This window comes from Leguminivora glycinivorella, chromosome 25 (genome assembly GCF_023078275.1).
Source record: "Leguminivora glycinivorella isolate SPB_JAAS2020 chromosome 25, LegGlyc_1.1, whole genome shotgun sequence".
Classification (NCBI taxonomy): domain Eukaryota; kingdom Metazoa; phylum Arthropoda; class Insecta; order Lepidoptera; family Tortricidae; genus Leguminivora; species Leguminivora glycinivorella.
This window is the reverse complement of record NC_062995.1, coordinates 7,694,441-7,700,816: the sequence shown is the minus strand read 5'-3', so window position 1 is coordinate 7,700,816 and position 6,376 is coordinate 7,694,441.

Genomic DNA, 6,376 nt, shown 5'->3' with positions numbered 1-6,376 from the left:
AGGCAAATAATAACTTCAATACAAAATCTGAAACGCTCTTTGGCGCCATACAAATAGATCAATTTGTTTCTTCTATCTAAATCTAATTCTGTGGATTATGACGATGAATGAGTACTCATACTCAATATCTTGTACCAGCCGTATAGCTGGCGCCATCTATGATTATTTATGAAAACCCAAGGGCTCTATCCACATCATCTTTAGGAACGTCCTTTGTGTATACATTTATTTACAGTTGTTTTATACTTAACTCTTCGTCAACTTTGTCATAGGACAGACTAAACGCTGACACTCAAAAAGACGCCTGTGGAAGTTGTGCAGAGGGTGATCTATAATGATAGCTAATCAGTATCATAGAGAGGAATAAGTAAGGGAAGAAGTTGTAACTCCATACATCAGTAAATGCGAGTTATTTGTAGTGACATCTAGCGTCAATCACGCTTCAAATAGCGTAAAGTACCACTACTCGACACTCAGGTGCCAACAGTGTCGCATCTGCCATAAAAATTTAATATTAAAACAGTTTACAACTTATATTACAAGCAGAAGGAATTAGAAAACATAGAGTACTGAATTAATACTATTAATATTAGCGAAAACTTGTTGAGCATTAGACTTTTTGTTCGTCGCGACATCTATTCACAAGTAGCAGTACTGATAATTTGCGCTAGTTGACGCGTTATTCACTTGCGGATGTCCCTAAGATGTCACTATGCAAATAACTTGCATTTACTGGATGTATGGAGTTACAACTCTTCCCTTAGTTATTCCTCTCATGTCAGTATCAAGCATTCTATTGGTACATTATTGTATTTTTCATTGGTATTAGTAGGTATTTTCGTAGCACCATCTAGCGGCTATCGCTGGAAATGATCATCGCTACACAGCTCTGCCCAGTACTAAGCGCTTATCTAGGCTCCATGTGAAACTTCACCTCGCTTCAATATAGAAACCAAAGACATAATATATGTAACTGAATCAGTGAGCTCCATCTTAGGCCCGTTTTCACATTATCCGATCCGATATCGGATGCTCGGAAGGATTTCAATGGAAAAAATCCAAGATGGCGCCAGTAATGTATGGGATATCGGTCCGACATCCGATATCGGATCGGTTAATGTGAAAACGCACTTAGAATCTGTCTTCACTTCCCATCAAATTGTGACTAGGGTCCAATCGCTGATCAGTCCATAAAAAAAAAAAAACTCCGTATAGACAGCGCTACAGTCTAAGAAAAAAACGTACCTCAGAACCATATAGAAATAGGTACGGTGGCCTAGATGGCGTTAAACCTTTGGGGGACGCTCGGCTAGATGGCGCTAATATTAATATTTTACATTTTAACACATATCAAAGCTGAGAATATGGATGGGCCAAATTGTCAAAACTTCAGGTTTCCGTAAGTTTTAAGCCTGTGTCGAGAGATGGCAGTCTATGCACTGTGTTTACAATATTATTTTACTTTGACAGTAACTCTCTATAATACTCAAAATCCTCTTTGATAATATATATCTATCATAGATAAAACTGGTGGGGAACGCCCAGTTCAAAACAATTACCTGATATGAATATTGACAAGTCATACTTTCTAGCGAGATTCATGTTTGTGCGAAGATTAATGAAGATTTTGCAAATAATGCTTAACACTAGTAATTATTACAAATAAAAAACCTAAGTGTACATTTTTGTTCGGTTTAATATGAGTAACTAATATTTACCTCCTCTAACTAAATTAATTATAATTGTATCCGATCGTAGTAAAGAAAATGTATTTAGTCTAATGACTGTAAAACTTCTTAAGTATTACCTACCTGTTCTATGATTTCTTTTGCTTACCTATTAACTACGTACCTAATTTTGTTAGTATGTTAACAATCTTTATATTCAGTAATGAACCTCCAGGTCTTTTTTTGCATCCAAATTACTTAGTACCTACCATTTGTAGTACACACCAACTCATTTGTTTATGTGACTGTTTGTGTTCTAAATAAATAATAATAATAATAATAATATAATAATGTTTATTTTTATTATTTTTGATGCCTTGCGGATATATCCATAATCTGTAAATATCATTTAGACTTGATAAGATGTTAATAAGCGTACTAGCGCAATACTTAGAATTAGTATTATCAATTGTAATTTCAGTTCAACTTGTATATTGACGTGTAAAAGTGCGTCTCTGTATGGCCTATTTGCTGAATAAATGATTTGTAATTTTAGAACAAAACAGGACTTAATCGCGTAAACACTTACATTTATATTAGGCCCGACGTTTCGAACATCACATTATGTTCGTGGTCACGGGTAGACTGGCGAGGAATTGCATCAACATCTTCTAGCCGCGCGAGTTTCTCGAACTACCCGCACTTTGTTCTTGATTATTCACTTTTGCGCTAGGGTTGTCACTTTGCCTACACACAACACTCACGACATCAGCCGGTGTGTCACTCGGTGTTTTTTCACGCTTACATTTGCTAATCACTGGATTCCACGAAGAAGAAATTCCCTGTCCCTCATTTTTGGTTGAAATTTCGATAAGCTTCCTAATTTCAATCGCTTCACGTACTAATACAAATGCTAATATAAATGTAAGTGTTTACGCGATTAAGTCCCGTTTTGTTCTAAAATTATGAGTGCAAATCGTGTTAGTCTAAATCAATAAATGATTTTGTAATTTGTAACAACTCAAGTTTTGTATAAAATATGGCCAGCATTTTTTTTTCATGTTGTTTTTTGATGACAACCGTGACGAGTGGCAGGGGAAGTCTTTTTTTTCATATTTATGCTGTTAGTTAGTAAAGTCATACTTAGCTTGTTGCTTGGATATTGTTCCGAATTATCACTACACAAGTATAAAATCACTACATAGTATAAAACAAAGTCGCGTTCTCTGTCCCTATGTCCCTATGTATGCTTAAATCTTTAAAACTACGCAACGGATTTTGATGCGATTTTTTTTAATAGATAGAGTGATTGTAGAGGAAGAGTTTATGTAGGTATAGTACCCGCGCGAAGCCAGGGGCGGGTCGCATAGTTACATTTATAAAATAAAATCCATACTAATATTATAAATAGGAAAATGTGTGTGTCTGTTTGTCCGTCTTTCACGGCAAAACGGAGCGACGAATTGTCGTGATTTTTTAAGTGGAGATAGCTGAAGGGATGGAGAGTGACATAGGCTACTTTTTGTCTCTTTCTAACGCGAGCGAAGCCGCGGGCAAGAGCTAGTAATATATAAAGGCGGAGAGTAACCATACAAAGCGTAGTCCTTCCGGAACATCCAGCGCCATCTATTGAAGTTAAGTTGCTTTCCACACGAATTTAAAAAAAAAAATGCATACCTATATGAAATAAATCTTTCTTTTTCGAGCAATCAGGGGCCACACAGAACTAGAAATTTCTAAATAAAATATTTACTCGTGTTTTGTACATTTACCTACTTCATTTGAAACTCAATTTATTAATTCCAAAATCAATAAAACTGTTTGGTTCAACGACCCTGATCACGTAAGATCTTTTTTTTTTCTTACAAACTCATATCACACATCGCAATAAAAAACCGCTTTTAATCGGTCAAATCCGCCATCTTGAATCATCTGTTTCAAGTTTACATAGACATTACGCTTTTATCATCTACAACGATCGTTATTGTGAAAATTGATAATGAATTTTAATTCTAATGACTAGCCGGTTAAAGTAGTAGTTGAATTTGTAATCAATGTTCATTGTTAGATAATATAATAACAATGTATTTAAAGGGTTACTAATCTCTACAAATAAGCAACGTACGATAACATTTTGCGCGCTAGTTAACACCAAGGAGCGTCTGTCATGCTTACTGAGAATTCTAGATATAGGCGACCTGCGCCAATTGCCAGAGTATAAAAAATACATGGCGAATTTATTATGCCCATTTTTTTTTCAAAGTTGTCCACCCCACTTTTTTACATACATACAATCACGCCTGTATCCCATGGAAGGGGGTAGGCAGAGCACATGAAACTACTCAAGTTTCAGTGCCACTCTTGGCAAATAAGGGGTTGACAGAAAACGAAATTGTGACATTGCAGTGACAGATTGCCAGCCTCCTCGCCTACGCCACAATTTAACCCATATCATATCCCACAGTCGCCTTCTACGACACCCACGGGAAGAAAGAGGGTGGTGAAATTCTTAACCCGTCACCACACGGGTAATAGAAACGATTTTACATCCAGAAAATGCTATAAAATTGTAGATATAATTAAACACTTCTCGGTTTCGACCTGTGAGTGAATTTAAATGTGTCTTCCTCTTTTCGGTTTCTCATGGCCGAGGGTTGCGACCATGCGAGGTCGTTATTTTGCCCACCAAGGCTCTCCATTGGGTACGGTAAATATGTAGAGAATTGTAGATAATTTGTATGATATGCCAGTTTTAAAAGATCACCAAGTTATATAGACTTCAACATCAACATTTTAATAATATTTACTTATGGATATAGTTATTGTTCACTCAGGATAATCATGTGACAGTTTTACAACCGGATATGATAAATGTGACAGGTAAAGAAGTATTTTGATCTACCTAGTTCTAGCACAAACAAAGCAGTTTTTTTAGGGTTCCGTAGTCAACTAGGAACCCTTATAGTTTCGCCATGTCTGTCTGTCCGTCCGTCCGTCCGTCCGCGGATAATCTCCAGTAACCGTTAGCACTAGAAAGCTGAAATTTGGTACCAATATATGTATATCAATCACGCCAACAAAGTGCAAAAATAAAAAATGGAAAAAAATGTTTTATTAGGGTACTCCCCCTACATGTAAAGTGGGGGCTAATATTTTTTTTCATTCCAACCCCAACGTGTGATATATTGTTGGATAGTTATTTCAAATTGAATAAGGGTTTACTAAGATCGTTTTTTGATAATATTAATATTTTCGGAAATAATCGCTCCTAAAGGAAAAAAAAGTGCGTCCCCCCCTCTAACTTTTTGAACCATATGTTTAAAAAATATGAAAAAATCACAAAAGTAGAACTTTATAAAGACTTTCTAGGAAAATTGTTTTGAACTTGATAGGTTTAGTAGTTTTTGAGAAAATACGGAAAACTACGGAACCCTACACTGAGCGTGGCCCGACACGCTCTTGGCCGGTTTTTTATAATTTTTCTCGCGTGAAAATCCGGTCGAATGAAAAAAAGCGTTGTCTTGTCTATTGACCTATTAGTTTAAAAAAAATATCGGGTGGTTAACCTCTGCCCAAACTACTAGCACTGTATAATATTACTCAATTTTGCCTTATCACGGTCAGCGTAAATAAACTATATCGCTTAGTCACCTCTCGTCGGCCGGCCTGCTCACACCAACGTAATGTCCAAATTAATATTACTATTTCAAAGACGTATTTGAGGTCGATATAAAAATAGACTTAAATAATCCCAATGTGTGTAAACAGAGCAAATAAGATAGTATTGTTTTGCTAGACGAGTTTTATTAAAGTGCGCGCGCGTACAGGATGACATTTTACTTTTCCCGCGCTGAGTTCTAGACGTTTAATAAAAATAAAGGTGTTTTATCCTGGCGAATTCAGTTGTTTCGAAAGGATATAGCTTATTTTTTAATTGTCCAACATGGGTGTTTTTCCATACGTTTACCGCTTATTTGTAATGAATAAGATCGTCAAGTGAACCGCGTAATTTTTTAAACTCTTGTGTTTTGAAAGACTTGGTTTTAGACTGAACTTTTTCAAATAGTTTTCAAGTTGAAAAATCGTTTTGAATATTTCAAATTTAAAGACTATTGCAATTTAAAGACTATTTCGAGTGATATAGACATTTAAGAAGCCTTAAAGCTTCTTCACAAGTGCTAAGAACTTGAAAAACCGAAGGGTTGTTTTCACCAAAGTTGCCAAAAAAGCCTACATATGACATACTTCCTGAAACAACGTAGTTTGAAGAGTAGAAAGGTGCACACATCCGAATGCACTTGCCGTATGTGCTGTGCCCTGCGTCGCCCAAAAATAAGCTGCGAATCTCTCACCAAGGTCCCTGTGGCCGTTCTGAAACGATACAACTATTGTCTCTGGACCTTCGTGCATAGACAATACTACGATCCCGTGTAACTTCCCGAGGGCGCCACAGATAAGAAAATGAGACAAAGGAATGTCATGTGGTTGTTTGCAAAGGTCTTAAGAGATTGTGAAGCTAATATTTAATCATGGCGGCGTCACAGAAATTTCCCTAATATAGAATTAGAATTTTCTATGGATGTTTTGCGTTTCTAAAGAAAAGATAATCATAATCCTTAGACCGATAACGATATAGATTGGATTAGAAATATTGAAAGCTATTAGTTGTGTGTGCGAAATATAGGAGTGAGCAACTTTGGACGATGTCT